At 39.2% G+C, this 17,927-nt stretch overlaps 1 long non-coding RNA gene across 1 annotated transcript; it reads left to right on the top strand.

Annotated features, from left to right (window-relative positions):
• Window positions 1-294: 294 nt before the first annotated feature.
• On the top strand, window positions 295-17,420 carry LOC108500719. The gene is made up of 3 exons (XR_001875971.1): window positions 295-305; window positions 3,603-3,607; window positions 17,342-17,420. It is a non-coding gene; the product is annotated as an uncharacterized LOC108500719 (long non-coding RNA).
• The last annotated feature ends 507 nt before the right edge of the window (window positions 17,421-17,927 follow it).

Genomic DNA, 17,927 nt, shown 5'->3' with positions numbered 1-17,927 from the left:
TATGGGGTTTTTGTATTTTTTTTTCCCCAAGCATTTAACAGGAACAAATATTTGTATAGGTGTTACACAATTGTGCTATGGGGAAATGTTGAGTTACAAAATCAGCTTAATTCCTGACAAATTGTAATTACTGCCCAGGAGAGTGAAAAGCAAGAATCTGCTTCCTCTCAGTTGTGGGAACCAGGCGTGTGCTGTGCACCTGATCAGAAAAAAAGAGAAATAAATCCCCCACATAAAAAAAAAAATTCCCACAACCAGAGTACTTGCACAGATTCACACCGATAAGTTTGGGATTTCAGAGTTCTGTGCAGATGTTGGATAGGGAACTGGGATAAGAGAAACCGGTGCCTGGTAATTATGGTTACATGAGCTGACATAAAGGAAATTTGAGATCAGAAACTCTCCCCGAAATCCAGAGGCCAGAATACCTCCTGTTTAACAGAAGTAATTCCTTTTACTTCCACAATATGGCTCCAGATACACAAAACATGCAAAAGGCAGGATCTGACCCTTTCATGTCTTCCTGTTTCCACACTCCTGATGTATCAGGAGTTTCAAACGTGTCACCATCAACTCAAAACATTTAAAAAACCCCAACTGTATATCAAGCCTCAAAATACCTGAGATATGTTAAAAAGTAGACTTAAAAATAATAATTGCTCAACTCTTTTAATCTGCCCACCCCCTTTAATGATATGTAAAGCTCATGTATTTCAAAATCCACAGGGGCAAAAATGTATTTCTTTTCCAGAAAGGAGTTTAAGGTCAAGTTAAAACCTTTATCAGCTTCAGATTTTGTCAGTGGTTTAAATTTAAGGAATTATAAGGTGTGATTGAACCACGTTGCCTGACAGGTTTTAATGATGGCAAATCAGATCTATTTATATTAAATGAATTATTTATTATGATAAATGAACGGACAAAAGATCTCAATCAGAATTATTTTACAACACAGTATAAAAGCTAAAAACTTCTAGTAGATGACAGTATAACATAGAATAGTATAGTGCACTACATTGAAGCTAGCAAAAAGAAACCATCATCTACAGATGACAGTCACATGTGAGGTATAAGGCCGAGTATCCATAAAATGGGCACATTTCTTTCTGTTTTCTCACCAAAGCGGAGCACCTTTGTGCTTAGGGCAAAGTCCTCAGAGATGTCCTCACTCTTTCTTTTAGTGTTCATATTTTTTTCTCTGAATCATTTCAGACAATTAAAGAACTCAATTAAATGGGAGTCTCTCCTCTGTCCCAGCCAGCTTCCAGTGATCTTGTCTGGACACACAGTTGAACAAAAACAAGTTCTTCAGCTCCTCCTTCCTGAGGTATCCTTTTCTTTCAAAATAAGGAGTTTTTACTTCTCTAGTCACTCCTGATTTTTTCATTTCTATGAAAAGGGGTACATTCTCCACCAGTCCACCTCTTGAGAAGCTATAGGAATCAGTTCTAGGAAAAGCTTTCAGATACAGATCAAAGACTCAAGCCTTAATTCTCCACAGAAGCTCAATTTGCTCCAGTTCCAGTCTGGAAAAGAAAATCTTCTGGGCTATCTTCTGCACTCATCCAAACCTGCACAAAATCATTCAAAGCAAGACAGCTCCACTGAAGACTTGCCCAAGTACACAAAAGACAAAGGGAATTTCAAACTTTGGGCTTGATAGCAAGTATTTAAATAGCTTTCCAATTCAGTGAGGCATTTCAAGATTTTTATTAACATTTTTTCAAGCTTTTTATTAACAGCAATTATGCAAGAAGTAGAGGTCACCAACAGAAATTTTACAGAGCTTAAAGAGGCAGGATTCAGAGTGAATTTAAAGTTAGAAAATTAGATTTTTACATTAACACAAGAGGCAGATAGATGAAAGCTATTTTTACTGTGAATCATTGCCTTGAAAGATAAATTGGCTTTTTTTTCCTTATGTTGCTTTTTTGCAACTTTTGACTATTAAAGAACAAAAGTTTGAGGTCCGAGGTGCTACTAACAGGACTCAGTGAGGTAAATGAAGAGAAATATCATGTTGAATTAGTCCCCTAAATTATCATGTAGCTATTCTTTTATGACTTCAGATGGGAAAAAACAAAAATCATGTATTTTGGCAAACATTCTCTCATTCTTCCATCTACTACATCAGGTGAAGCCCAGAGAGACCTAGAGATTTTGGTTACTGAGGTACAAACTGAAGTTCTCTTCCCCAGAAGTGCTTCCACATAGGTGTATTCTGAGCAGCAACACTTATAGGATCACAGCCCTCGTGTAAGATGCTGCCTTTCTCTGTGGTATTATTCCAGAAGTATCCACAAAAGGGCTTTAACAGAGCTGGACACCCTTGGAAACCATTCTGATTTACTGAAGTAGCTGCACACAGCAACTGACCTTCATGCTCCTTCGAGAGCGAGCCTGTACTTAGAAAATGCATCTTTCATTTTCACACAGCATGGGTCAGAAACCCTTAAGGACTGTGGACTTTTTGAAATGCAATGTGCCCATTCTTGGGAGGGTGGAGATGTGTAAAGCCAGCTCCAGGTCTCAGCATGAGTGCTGATGCTGAGCTTTCCACCCAGCACGTTTCCTCACTCTAGGGCAGCTACAGCCTCATTAAGAACAAGTGTTGATTGTACTCATGTATGATTGTGGAGTAGGAAGAGGAAGCAAGCAAAGACTTCTTGAGCTTTTGCCCCATGGCTTGCATTTCTGTAGAGAAAAATTGCATATTGGCTGCCCAGCTGAAATTCTTAATAGGTATTTGAACTTTTAACTAACTAAAGTTTCCCAGAGAGCTATAATCAGGGGCCTCTATCAAGATGGGATACTGATGGGAAGCAGACTTCCTGAAACATGGAAGCATTTTTGCCCACTTGTTTGATTTTCCAAGCATCCAGATTGGAAAGCACCTGTCTTCTAAATGTCACTACTGTCCGTCCAGGGGAACTTCAATTATTGGCAATGTGATTATTCTACTTTGGCAGTGATAAACAAGTACAACCTGGTGCATTAGTTTCCTTTATTTCTTTTTGATTCAGGAGTTGAGAGTTTCAAATGGACTGAGCAACTCAGGAACACACATTTGAAACCATCAGCAGCATGTGCTCCAAAATCATGGAGCACACTAAATGTATTGCTCTGGAAGCAGAAGAGGCCAAGTCCTCAACAAACTGTTAACAAGTGAAGCTCATTTGGATTTGAGAGTGATACACTGATTTCTAGAAGCTGTCAGACTGTCCATAAGGGCTTTAAAATACACTGTAATGTAACAGGACGAAAGTCACAATATATTCTTCTAGAGCTGCAGAAGCTGTAATTTCACGTTCAATCTGTAAATCTGGATTCTGTTAGAAATGGGTGTGAGTTCATTTCCTGCTTGTGCTGGTAAAAGACCTCTGTGATTACAAGGCACAGAGAAGAACCAAGGCTCTATAAATGCGAAATAATAAACTTTACTTGCCTAAATAATATAGGGGCTGTGTGTTCCTGCTTGAACTACAAGCTCTGATGGCACAAGTTAAAGCAGAGTATAAGTTAATTCATTCAGGGACTGCTACTGGATAAATAAAACATAATAAAGACAAATGGTACTTCACAAAAGGCATGTATTGAGTTAGACAGTGTGGGCTCTCCTCAAACATGAGGAACTGTCTTTACTTTTGATTAATCATTTGTAATCTGATCAAATGGAAGAAAGCAAGCTGCCTGGTGCTAATGACTATTCTCCCATTCTTAACAGCTGACCCAACGATTGGGCACCCTTCTGGGCTGAGGGACAAATTAATATTCCCCAAATGACTTGAAAGCATTTAGAGACTGAAACAGGCTGCATATGGGGATGTAGCTAAAAGTAGGTTAAACAGTAAGCAATTAGCTGCATATAAACCCCGAATCAGCCTGTTTTGATGATAAGACTGTAATTTCAGCTTTTGCCTTTTCAGTATGTTTCACAAACACAATAGGAAGGCTTGAATTGAAATGTGAGCAAAATATAACTTTGTGTTGAGCGAACACATTCTTTCCTTCCTTCCTTCCTGCTCTCTAGGAACCAGGAGGCAGGTTCAGTGTAGACACTTTCTGAAGTCATGTTTTGTACGATCAAGTCCTTCAAAAAATATGAGGGAAAGATTTGCAGTAACATTTGAGTGTTCCATTGGGAAATGAAAGACACCACCAGTATGATCAACAGATCAGACTTTCTGTGTGGTATCATATTTTTAATCAGTTAAATATGACTGTCCATATTAAACTGATAAGTACTAAAAAGGTGATGTCTAGCTACAATTTTTTTTCTTCTTAAATTGAAACTAAAGCTTGTGTTTCATGTTTGTTTGTCAAGATTAGAGCTTCTTTAGGATTATAGTATACTAAATACTTACATCTCTACCTGAATTCACAGAGTAAAATTTTTACTGGCGTTCGAAAAGAGACTAAAGGTAACACAGAGGTCCAAGAAATGCCAAATGACAAGAACATTGATCTGGGGGATGGAAGAAAAAAAAAAGAAACACTAAAAAACTTCTCTGATTAATCTTAAAGCTTCTGTCCCAAACTATTTTAATTGGATCCATTTTATGGTTCAACTCACTTGCACTCCTTGATTTGAAGGACAGTGTCAGAGGTCTGTCTACACCTTGATTAGTAACACACAATCTGATCAAACACACTGACATAGGGGTCAGTGTTAAAAGAAAGTGAAATGAAAAGAGGGTATAGCCATGGCTATTTCAACCACTAACCACAACAGCAGGCTAATTTGAACAATGATTTTATAAGGAGTGACTAATTTATTTTTCTATTTTTTTTTTTTTAAATTTTATTCTTTGGACTTTCTCTTAAATTTCCTTCTATTCAGGTAATTTTAGTTTAAAAGTGTTCTCTGCCTGTCTGTAGGGAAAGGGTAGACAGAGACGTTTTAGGAAGATCTGCTCACTGAGGCCTGTTGCAGCACTGTAAATTGTGATAGATCCCTACATTAACTGTCAGCACTTCATGCATGAAATATATCATCAAATGGTGCATATTTCTTTCCTACTATGCACACACAGGAAAATGTGCAGATATCAAAGAAAATTCTGCAAAGATGGAATGAAGGACACAAAGGGAAAAAATTTTTCAGAGGTGCAACTTTCACCTCTGCTTTTCTTTAGCCTCTCAGAATTTCATGCTTACTTTTGACCTCCAGCTTTCTCATTGCCCCTGCTCCATTACATGGGCATGCACCTCCAAACCACTAAGGAGAGCTGGTTATATGTATAGTGTTGTTATGAGACTGGCCCTGGCAGTGCCTCACAGAGGCATTTTAGAGCATTAGCCATGGTTAGGCTGAGCCCAAACTCTGCAAAACAAGAGCTCAGATGGTAGTAACGCTCAGGTCTGTAACAGGGCTAGGGATTCTGTCCCTCTTACAGACCTGAGCTGTGTTTTAGAAACACAATACAAAATCTACTTTGTTTCTATATACAAAATCAATGTACCAAAATAACAATAGAGCATGAAAGAGATTGTGCTTCTCAGCAATAGTGTCTAGAGGATAGCAGTGCCTTTCCCTTCTCTTATTCATAGCATGCTGAGGCAGGGACACCAATGATGAGGCACTAAGGGATTTATTGACAGTTTGATAGGTAAGAGGTGAACAGCGAGTTAAAGGAGCAAAAAATAAATTAAAGTCCTCCTGGCTGCAGTTCATCTCAAACTGCTATAAATTAGTAACACAACCTGGCCACTTAGTCATCTTCTTTTTGGAGAGTTCTTTTCTCTACTTGGGTCAACTAAATTATCAGATCGTTTTGCTGATGGACACACCAATTTCTGGCCTCTTCTCAGAGTTTTTCTCTGCATGCCATGCATGGGTGGGGCTGTGGGATTTGGTGCAGGCTCAAGCTGGACCATGTAGGCCACCTTCTCTCCAGTGATGACCATGTGTGAGCCTGTGTTGCCCAACATTTGTTTTTAAAATCAAGTTTATTATGTCTAATGCAGCCATGTTATGCTTGTGTGGGTTCTGGAACACACTCTATAGTCAGGCAGAGACAGGAGTGTTTTGGAGCTGGTCCTTCTCCTCAACACAGTTAACAAGAGTGAAGATAACTAGCAGGAAAGTTAACTGCAAGTTTAGTGCCTTACTTCTGGTTTGCCAGTGGAGAAATTATCTCACCCTGATAGCATTTTAAGGATACATTTAGTGGAGAAATAGAATAGATACACTTTGTGTGTTTCTCTTGTAGAAAAACCTTACAAAGTTTGACTGAAATTTAATACATAAATTTATAGAATTTTACTATAGTTGAATAGACTTTAGTTATAAAGGCCTGTATTTATTAAAGCACTCCTACCTTCAGTGGGAAAAGGCCATCTAAGAGACTGTCAAATAACATAGGATGGAATATTTTCTCTTTTTAACCATCCTACAGAGTCCCATGAATGCAATGTAATTCTCTATTCAATCCCATAGAGAAGGTATCATCTCCTATTAGAGTCCACCATGTGTTCGCATGCAGGTTTACTTTCATAGACTCCTCAGCATAGCCAGAAAATTCATTTTCTCTGTACAAACTAAATAGTGCAGCTCTCTTCCTCTGAAGTCATGTGATGTCTATCACCACAAAATCATCCCCCGTGCAGCTGAATCTCTTTTGAAGCCATAGCCTTACATATGGTTTCTAGATGGAGGCAAATACCACTGCAACAGAGAACACTACTTAACCAATAAATTGTCATACAATGACTAATTTCTCTTTTATTTTCAGCATGAAAATCTGTGGCATAGACCCCCATGTGGTAAAATAATAGGCTGAAAGATAAGCCACTGCCACCGTCTGTTACTTGTCCTGCTTTCACTCTCTTTTTCAAGGGCCAATTGCAATTTCAAAATATTTGACTGAATGAGTCTATTTTCTTTCAAGTTATTACTTAGATGACTTCAGTAATTCTGTATAAATGGGGCCTGAAAAAAAGAAATGCTGAGAGCAGTGAAGGCGTGCAGTACATTTGCATAATGCAGTGGAAGAGGGAGTGCTGTGAGAGGAAATTCTCAGGGCTGGTGTCTCCCATCAGTGTTTACAGGAGTGTAACTCCATTGCCTGCTTTGGAGTCACTCCAGAGATCCATGCTGATGCTGCTGCAAGAGAGAGAAATGAGGTTTTCAGTGTCCTATTTCTTACCAAAGTCACGTATTGTGTACAACAGGTGAGTGATAGATTCTATTAGCATACCTATTACATGCTGTTTTCATTAGATGGGTGTTTATGTCTATATAGTTGACTTTATTATTTCCAAAACTTATGAATGTAAAATGCAGAGGGGAAGAAGGAAGGATAAGGAAAGCCAAACAAAGAACAAGCATATCCTAGGAAGGCACAAAGGGGGAATCAATAAAAATTAAGTATGCTGTGATCAAGCTCCCCATTAATTCAAATGACTGATGGGCTTCAAGTCACATAAATATGCCCTGTATCTTTGGCATTCAGCCCTTCAAACATATGCCAGTCTTTGCAGAAGAACCTTTGCCATTTGAAGGCTCACTACTGTGGGCACAGCGGACACTGGTTGCACTGTAATGCACAGTTTTTGATAAGCATAAATCATTCTCATGGATCAAGACAAGGCAACCAAGCCTAGTAAGCAAACACACATGTTCAGCCTGTAGTAAATCTTACTAAAAGTAGAGAGAATCCACACTACCACTCTTTTTTTTCTTTAGGTATGGGAGACACTACAAAGGCATAAGCTGTGCCTCTTCATTTTACCAGCAGCAACACTGGAAACACTACTGCTGTTTCAGAAACAGAAGTAGAAATAAATGGCACTTCTTATATTAACCATATTTATGTTCCCATTTGAGCAGGAAAATAACTCCCACCTTTGTGTCTTTGGACAAAATTGTATTTAGTGGTGCCCTCTTCCCTCTCTGTTTCTTTGTGGGGACTTCCCTTAAGGCTGCAAAGTTTTCCTTGTTTAAACTTTGCAACTATATGTCCAGCATGGCATCAATGAATAATGACATTTTTCTATGATATGTGTAAAAAGTTCAACTTCTTTAGCAGTGAAGTGAAATTTCACTATCAAATTTTTAATTTTGAGCAAGCAATTTCTTTATTCCAAGCTAGCATTTAAAAGCATCTATACTACAGGATCTGCTTGTTTTAATTATCTTCTTTTTATACAAATATTTAACTTGCAACTTTTTATTCTTTTCTTTGTTTTCCAGATCCATCACTTCAATTGTTCACTTTGGGATATCAGGCTAGATCCTCAGTGGAAGTAAACAGCACAGTTTAGCTGTACCTGACAGGGCTGCCCCTAAACTGAGCTACCAATGTTTTTGTGCAGAAAGAGCCTAAATGTCACTCTCCTGTCTGGCTCATGATTCAGAGCCAGAAGACCATAACTGTTTGACATAGCCCATGTACTTGTTATTTTAGGGGGCTGTTTGGAAGGAGATGGCAAAGGTTTAGGAGTCAATGATGTCCATCAGTTCTACAAACAAGGCAAGACTGTTGGGCTTTGTTTTCTTTTGGGAACTTTCCAAGCATCAGTACTTTGCAAGTTACCCCTATAGGCAATTCAGCGTCTGTTTCAAGTTCATGGGCTTTGTTTTTCAGGCCACAAATAAAATCAGAACAAAGCAAAAGTTCAGATTTGTTTGAAAACAACCCAAATTGTGTACCGTGTGAAAAGAAAGGTAAAGAGAGGGTCATGGAAGCTGGGAGTAAAGAGGGTATGGGATAGAAAACATCTCTCCGGAGGAGGGAAAGTGATTTTTAATACACAGAAAAAGAATGCACTGAAGAGAGGGGAAAAAGATAATAGTTAGAAAGTCTACGTGAAAATCACTTTGAAATGCTGTAGCTCTCTTTCTCCCGGTGAGGCTCTGGCCTCACTCACAAGAGGGTCAAAGGGGCTGAAACTGTCAGCTCTCATATTTCCATTGTATTAGAGACACATGAAGCAGATGACATCAATAAAATCAAGATACCAGGTCAAATTCTGTCCTTGATTACAGTAATTCAACTAATTTAAGAACCTTGTTCAACATGACCTTTTAATTCTCTGATTCCTGAAAAGGCTACAGCAACAATGGAGGACTAGCATCAATCAGACATCAAACACACATACACCTTTGTTAAAACAAACTGAACCATGGAAGGATTTAGAGGGATCTTTCTTTGCAAGAGCAGAGATCTGTTTCCAGATCTGTGAATATGATGCTGTGTTTGCTGATTTTCCCCCTACCTTATATTTGCTCTCATCCTACAGCTCTTTTCTCAGAGATGGCACCAGAGGCTTGAAAGACCTAGTTTTACAATTCTCCACCCCTTTACAAATATTGGATGAATCCAGAGAGAGTGGTTCCCATTTGTCAGGTGGGATTACATTTTCCCTATTACATAAATAAGGCAATGCAAAGAAAAATGTGAACTCCGTCAGTACCTTTTCTGGATTGATGTATTTTCTCTTCTGCTCTGTGAAGTCAGCCTCAAAAATTTCCATTGACTACCATAGAAACTGCACTGGGCCAGTAGTAGCCATAGAGATGCCAGATGGTAAGAAGCTATGCATATGACTGAGATGGAGAATTGCTCACTGAATACTAAATTCAGATGAGTGCATTGGATGCAAAGTAATCAGAACTGAGCCATCTTTTAACCTAGTAAAAAATAATGCAAATATTTTGTGAGAAATTAAATCAAAATAAAACTGCGCTCAGTGATGCAACCACTTATCCACTATCAGTGGTGTAGTTTCAGCCATTCACTGGATGGGTTCCCCTTCTCATGAAGACATGCAAAAGAAAGAAAAAGAGAAAAAAAGTTCAGGAGAGCTGATTTGACTAAGATGAATGCTGAGCAGCGAAACTGGCAGGCTCAATGAACTGTAAATAGGAGATGAAACCTTTGAAATCCATGTCAGTACTTCAAGATTGACTTCAAATCAGTGGTGACCCACAGCCATTATAATACCTGGGTGAGATTTTTGGTTGGCTTTGTATTCTTAATCCAATTAAGAACAATTGTTCACATCAAGCAATTAAAAACCCAAACCTGCACTCTCAGTTAGTTGAAAGAAATAAAAACCCTAAATCTCATTTAAGTAATTGTGTCCTTGTCAAAAACCTGGAATTAAAAGGACCAAGATTTCCTTCCTATATAGCTCTAATAATAAACCTCAGTGTCTGGATATTACAAGGAGGACAGCCAAGGAGAAATTCCATGAATGTGTTAACTGTCACCTGGGATAAGAAAATTGGTAGAATGGAGAGAAATTTTTTTTTATCTTGTAAATTGTATGACTATTTTTGCACTATTTTTGTTGTTTGTTTTTCTCTGAAAACCACTTAGAAAACTCTGCTTGTGCAGAAAACCAGCAAAATCAGTGTAGACTTCACCAGGCAGGGAAAAATTTGCAATGTCCAGTTATCACCCTGCCCAATAATTTTATTTACTTTGCAAGAGATAGACAGAAAATCGTTACCTCTAGAAAGGTCTCTTGCTGGTGACAACGAAGAGATGAAGTTGAAAGGAAAAGCAACATTTCAGATAGTTTCCTTTCATGAAAAAGTTTCAAGGTTCTCTTTCAAGAACCAATGTTAGACAGGGAGAGAAGCAAAAATTACTCTCCTCTTTGATGATTAAAAAATAATAGAAAAAGCCATTTCAGTAAAGCTGCAATAAGAAAGAGGAAAAAAGGCAGAGTTACTCACCCTGGATGCAGCTGGAGGAGCAGCCAACATGGTGAGACTAAGAACCGCTTGAAAATGTTTCTCCACACACAAATTGAATTCATGAGGGAATATATTTTTGCTATTGCTCTTAAAATTAGCGAGTGGATGATCTTCCCAGGTGAGCTAGGCACCTACCTGATTTTCAGTGTATTTATTTCCTCAGGAAGAGACACTGATATAATGGCCATTCTGTGCAATGCAAATCCCACTAAATCATTGATATTTTAAGTTCAGCAGCTGACCTTGCATTGGTCGCTTACAAATGCAGGCAAAGAGACCATACTGATTGCAGCAGTAAACCGAACTCATGTCTCAAATTGGGTTGAAGATGCAGTTTGACAAGTGCTGCTTAAACAAACCTGAACACATCAGTTATTTTCAAATGATTTACTCGTTACAGACATTCATAACATAACAGCCAACAATCAGTCATTAGTACACAGCAGAGGAAGTTTTCCCCGGGGTATTATGTATCGTGTTTGGACAGTTAGAACTCACCACTATTATTTATTCCTAGTACCATAAATTATTCTTCTTGAAATGAACCTGAGTCATGTAAATGCTGACTTGGACACTACCAGAGGCCTCTCCTTTCCTGCAGCATGTACATTTCCTTTCTAACAAACTTCCTGCCTAAAAAGGGAAATCCAAAGGCTAGCGGAACTTAGGGGTTTAAAACCAATACCCTGGAGGCAGAGGGGAAAGCAGTTTGGTTAACATTTCCCGTGTGCCTTTCAAGGATCTAAATTTAAGGGCTTAAGTTGTTCCAGCACTGCAAAGCAGCACCACTAGTGCCTGTGAGTGACTTTTGTACTGGTTTAAGCATTAAATTATTTTTCACAGGCTTTTTCCTTCCTCTTTTTTTTTTTTTTCAACATAATTTGTTCTGTCAAACAACACCCAAGTAGGCACTCCAGACATCTAGACATGCAGCAATTTTGAGTAACTATGCATGGTGCTACTTATAGCAAGGAAACCAGAAGCGGTCAAGCAGACAGAGTCAGCTCTCTGCACAGGGAAAAGGTTTTTAGGATACAGATGCTGTTCATATTCCCAGTATGATGCAATCTGATAGAAACTGGGCTATAATACCAGTGCAGTTTATGCAAATCTTCTGATGGGCAGTGATGCTGTCTCATGGACGTTTTTAAACAGGAATTGGATTTAAACCAGACTGAAAAGCTCCCTGGGAGTTGTTATAACCAGCCAGAACTGGTACTGAATTATCCTGAATTATCACTAAATTGAAGCCATTTCACAGTGCCTTTGTGGTGGTCCATTCCCACAGACACTTCCACAAATAGTAGACGAAAGAAAGATTGTCATTGTTAAAAGTGGAGGGGAAAAACCACCAAACCAAAACAAGAAAAACCAAAGTCAAACCACAACCATGCTGCTTTCTGCTATATTCTGGATTAACCTGATTTTGAAGAACAGTTAGGCAGAGGTACCAAGGATGAACTGACAGGAGAGAAACTGAGTTGCACTCATACGTCCAAGAGCTCTACCTAGGCTCACCCAGCTCCCACTGGAATAAACTAGTAATGCAATGCTCTCTGAAGTTATCAGCACTGTTGCAGAGCATTTTAGCGGGCAGCCCCTAAGCACAGACCATGTTATGTCCCTCAGCCTCCACAACAATGCTAGTAATATCCTAGTGTGTCATGGGGATATCCCGCAGAATGTGGTCCAAACAATGATTGAGTTGGAAATTTCAGTGGCAAGTTGAATTTCTCAATGTTTAGTTCTTCCTCTGTTGCTCAGCCTCTGATGAACACACAGACCATCTCAGCTCTAACATTCCCAGAGATAATTGTGCTACAACTTCTGTATCTGCCTTATGTAAACACACAGGGCAGAAGCACTGTGTTCTGGGGCCAACTGCCTGCTCAAATCTCTGACAGCTTCATTGCCATGCCACGGGAGGAGTAGGTACCTCTGAAAATAACTTGAAAATGACTTTATCGTTATTTTAGGCCTCACTGACATTTCTTTGGGATTTTCTGTCTGCAGCTCCACCAGACACTGCTGAGAGAGAAGCAATTCTATTGACAAGCTGTCCCTGGAGCATGCTGGAAGTGTGACGTTATACCTCATTTGGGTATTTTGGAGATGTCTTCTCGTCTCCCTTATTTGGTAAAATTTATCTCACACATACTGGAAACACACGTGTTGAAGAAAATCATTGTTGTTACTCAGCTCACATAAACACTGCAGAAGGGACTGGCAAATAAAAGAGCTGATCTCCACTGATTGCTCAGCCAGAAAATGCCTTTGTTCAATTGTTTCTCCAGAGCCTTCAAGAATATGAGACAGGCAGTTTTGATTTAATTTTAAATATGTATATCTTTAACTCCTTTGATAATTTTTTCTGTGCTTAGATCTCTCTCTTTTTTGTTTTGAGACAGGACCAAAACCAGGCAGCCACTGTCTGAGTCATGTTAATCTACTATTACCTTTATCATTAAAACTTGAAGAGACAGAAGCTCCTACAGACTAAAATTGCAAGGTCAGTAAGACCAAATAATGTGAACAACTATCGAGAGACAGATCTTTGATTAATATAAGTTGTAATCAACGGTATACACTAATCAAGGGCATGGCCCTGAGGTTTGGTATTTCTTCTGCAGGCCCTTAGCTTTGAACATCTGAGGTCTCTATTTACCAATTTCCTTGCAGAGAAAGTTTCCCACTTAAATAAACACTGTCAGGGCTCTTTACATAGCACAGGAATTCCAGGACTCAGATTCACTCAGGGTCTTGCTGAAGTGAGTAATTTATTATTTCAATTAATTGTTCAGCTATACTTATATGTTTGCTATCATTCTACAAGGTTTTGAAATTTTTTGGTTTTTTTTCTTTCTCAGGACATGATCTTTGCAGGAAAGGGCTGCACAACCAAGACATCTGCTGAAGAAATAATTAGTTTCACACAGGAAAAGTAAATATGCTGGCAAATGTCTTACATGTCTGTTTATTTGGGAGAATGTCTATGACTGTGACTTACGTGAAATAAACCAAAAGACGACAAAACGTCAACACCTTGGTTGACAAATATAAAAAAAGAGGGTTATCCTAAACTGAAAGTCCTTTTTGTCTGTAGGAGAATGCCTGCAGTTCCACTTGCTGCAGAGGAAAGCCAGGAGTACAGGAATTGAAGAGATCTCCTGCCACACCTCACAGTTTGTCCTCCCATCACCAACCTGGGTGGGATGCAGCTGCCTAGATGTTTGTTTATGAAACTCCCAAGCTTGGCTCATCAGGCTGTACTGCCTGAGCCAACAGCCAAGTCCTCCCCCATGACCCATACCAGCGACTCCTGGAGCCTGCGGAGAGCCAACAGAGGGAAGGCTTTTTCCCCCCAGTGTGAATAACAACTCCATTTTCAGCACTTCATTAACTATTGCAGCTGCAAGAGAATCATTTTAAGCTGGGAAATGAAAAAAACCCAAAAAACAAACACACAAAAAACCAAACACAAAAACACAAACCCCAGCAGAGCCCCAAACTGAACTATAGGCTCTGCAAGATGGTTTAACCAGTGGCTCTTCTCCCATCTGAAACATGTTTGCTTACAGATCAGATCTCATCAATGCTGCATCAAGTTGCCACATCCATCACTGAGGAGAGGACAATTCTTCACACCATTTTTAAACCTCTTAGCACCCTTTTTACCTCAATGTTTACAGCTAACAGATATACCAGATCCAGTAAGACATCAACTTCTCTCATCCCTCCAAGTTTCAGAATCAAATCAGTTGCTGTGGTCTGGGCTTCTTGAAAATTTGAATTTCAGAATGGACCACAACACACTGCACTTGGCCTGTCCCACTGGCAGGTGGTCCATAACCAAAATCACGGTGAACCTGTTTGCACATCTATTTTGCATCTCATCTGGTTTTGGATTTTCCATAACCACATTGACCTTAGGCCATAAAATATCACTGATCACTATGGACAAAGGCAGTGCAATGGCACATCACAAAATCACAGAGTCATTTAGGTTGGAAAAGACCTCCACAATTCTCTCAAAGTCTCCCTGAAAGGTAGCTCGTCTTCAGCTTGTGACCATCATCTTCATAGGATGCAGAAAAACAGGCCATAGCTTGGCCTGTACAGCTCTTGTGGCCATGGCTTCTCCATTATTACTGTCAGTAGAATATTAATTCCAGAATATTACTAAGATGGTTTTGTGATTTCCAGGCTGCTGTGCAGCTGAGGTAAATTGGAGCTGTGAGTACACAGCAGCTTAAAAAACCCACAGCTTAGATCAAACGATATCAATGAGTTTGGATGGTCAGAACATGAACCATAAGCAAGCAGGCACATCTCAGGATGATGAAACTCAGGGGTTTGCCTCAGAGCAGGCAAAGAGTGCATGTAAGAAAAACCAGTACAGAAAGTACAAACCAGTAAATTTAATTATTCAACAGAAAACTTGAGTTTTCCTGCAGGAGTTTTGTTTCTTTTTTTTTCTTTTTAATTTTTCTTAAATAAGAGCTGTTGCTGGACTGTTCAATTTGCATTAGTAAACGAATTATGCACACTAGCTAAGAATCACACTGCGAAGTGAAGTTTTGAATAGAATACAGGATGTATTAGATTGGGGAAAATTTAGACTACACAAAATCTCAGTTGTTCCTTTCAGTAGATTTGCTGTAAAAGGGCTTTTTTTACTAATCCTACCAGCTGTCACTTTCTGAGTCTGCACCCTTCAAGCTGTTTTTATCATTATATAATAAGAATTTAAAAACTCATAAACCTCGAACTAGCCAATTCATAGATTTTCCTGTCATTTTTGAACTCACATTTTTAAATAGTTGTTAAAGCATCCAGCCACGTTTGGTACCAGGATAGGAACATGCAGAGCCAGGATACTACATGCAGCCAGATACCAGCAGCAGGAATGCTAAAAACAGGAAATCCATGAGGTTCTTACAAGAATTTTAACTCACTGTTCAGCCCTAAGTGGTGCAAGTGTGTAATTCACAGTTGTATATACACACCTGGAAAATCATGGATGGATCAATGAACTTTTCTTACAGGGAGCTGCACATTTCAATGAACACCTACCAGGATGAAAGATGAAGATAGTGATGACAATTACAGAAATAAACAAAACCACATGAAATATATACTTCAATTTGAAAGACACCCAAAAAGAAAGACCCTTGTTAAATGTTCTAAGCTGTGAAATTGCCTCTTTAGTGTAAACTAAACTTTAGTGTAAACTAAATATGTTTTGAAAGTGTATATATTTTTACTCTCTCACACACACACAACCCGCTGCAAAAATGAAGCTGTGTTTCTCTCTACTAACATCTTCTGGACCTTGACAGTCCAATTTTCTTCATTTGACTTGAATATTTGCTAAAAGCACACAACTGGTGACTGCAGAAAGGCAGGTATCTTGATTGGCTGGCTAATGGACTACATAGTGTTGGCAATGGCTGTCTTTTCCACACTGACCTAGGAGGGGAGACCTCTCAGGGGAGACCTCTCAGGGGAAGATGATTGAATAATGTCACACGAATTCTGTGTTTTTGCAGCTGAACTGCACATCATGCTCTGTGTTTTTGCAGCTGGAATACCTAATTTGTCTTATTGTCCACACCATATAGAATCTCCCATAAAATAGATGTATCAGAATAAAAAAGTATATAAACTATTACAGTACATTTTGCCATTTTTTTTTTTTTGTTGGTGTGGCAAAAGATTGCCTCATTCAACTTGGTGCAGGGCAGAGAATCACCTATAACAGACACGTGTCAGCTGTAGTGACATGAACAGCCTGAGCATCTCTGTGAGCTTGTTACCCCACCAGGTAACTTTGGGACTGGTAGTTGGATTAGTTATGCTAGTTTAGCACATGCACTGACTTGGCTTAATGGGACCCAAAATCTCGATGAGGGGCTCTAAATACAGAGTTCAACTCTCACCTAAACAGCAACAGGGAATAGGATGGTCGGCCGAGAAAAAAGCCTCAGTGCTCAGACCAATTCACTTCAGCTAATGTGGAAGAACCCACAGCAGGAAGAGCACATCAGTGACTGCAAATACTTCAGACTGGAAGGATGGAAGTCTGGAATGAGTTCCTTTCCCTCATCTTCATTTTAAAACAAAACACTTTAGAAACTAAAAGAAATATTGTTCTTAAAAGCCAGAGAATTTCCATGGACATGTAATAAGTAAGCAGTGGTAAAATTTACTCGTCGGAATACATATATATTGTACTTTCTGTATATTATAGCTAATGCTTGGTTGAGACTGGGGAGTTGTAAGTTGCAGAATAGTTAACTGCTGTGTTACTATTATAACTTGACTATCCTGCAACTGGCAGTTCCCAAGTTGGCAAAGATAAGTATTCTGCTTTACTGAGCACGTATATGATATCCTGCTTTTCTAAAAATATTGTCTAAGTTACTCATTAGAAAAGAAGAAAAGAATGAGGATCAGAGGGTCAAGGATGAAAATGATAAAGAAGAGCCAAGGAGAAACATCTGGATCATCTGGATACCTTCCCATATTCAGCTCCAAGGACATTGGGCTAATTAAAGCTATTGATGGAAAAGTCCCTGGCAATTGAAATGGGCCTACAACAGAACCACCCAGAACGAAGCCTGCGAACCCAAGCCCAATCAAGAGCTAACAAGTGACTATGGGAGGGGAGTTGAAAAAGTATAAAAGTTGCTGTTTGTTTTTATTGGGCTTGTGGGCCGGTGGGGAGCAGGGGTCTCCTCAGGCCACCCAGCGCGCTGATTTGGTTATCTGCACTTTATATAAATCTTACAATAAATTTTGCTGCTAAATTTTGATTTGGTTTATTTACCTGTAACAGACAGTTCAGAGTTTTTCTCTGGCTTAGGACTGTCGCAGTCATCACAAGCTTGTGTTCAGCCTCAAGGGCACCACCCTAAAAAGGGGGAGCACAGTGGCAGTATTTTGGAGGAACTCTCTCTAAGCTGAGGTTCTTACCTGTGGTTGATCTTCACAAAACTAACACAGAACGTGATTTTTACCTCTGAAGCTCCACAAACAAAACAGGAAGATGGCTATATCTACTTATCATTGTCTAAACAAAGCTAGTTTTAAAAGCAGAGCTCAAGGAACTTTATGAAAAAGTAGGATTTTGTACTGAATGTCTTTTCTGTAGTAAATCCAGTGTCTCTTGCTGCAGTGGGTTTGTCCCAGTGATGGGATAGTGGCACCACTGCAGGAT

The sequence above is a fragment of the Lepidothrix coronata genome, unplaced genomic scaffold (genome assembly GCF_001604755.1).
Source record: "Lepidothrix coronata isolate B3197 unplaced genomic scaffold, Lepidothrix_coronata-1.0 Scaffold93, whole genome shotgun sequence".
Classification (NCBI taxonomy): domain Eukaryota; kingdom Metazoa; phylum Chordata; class Aves; order Passeriformes; family Pipridae; genus Lepidothrix; species Lepidothrix coronata.
Note: the sequence above shows the minus strand (reverse complement) of the source record. Positions and strands in the feature narration are given on the sequence as shown.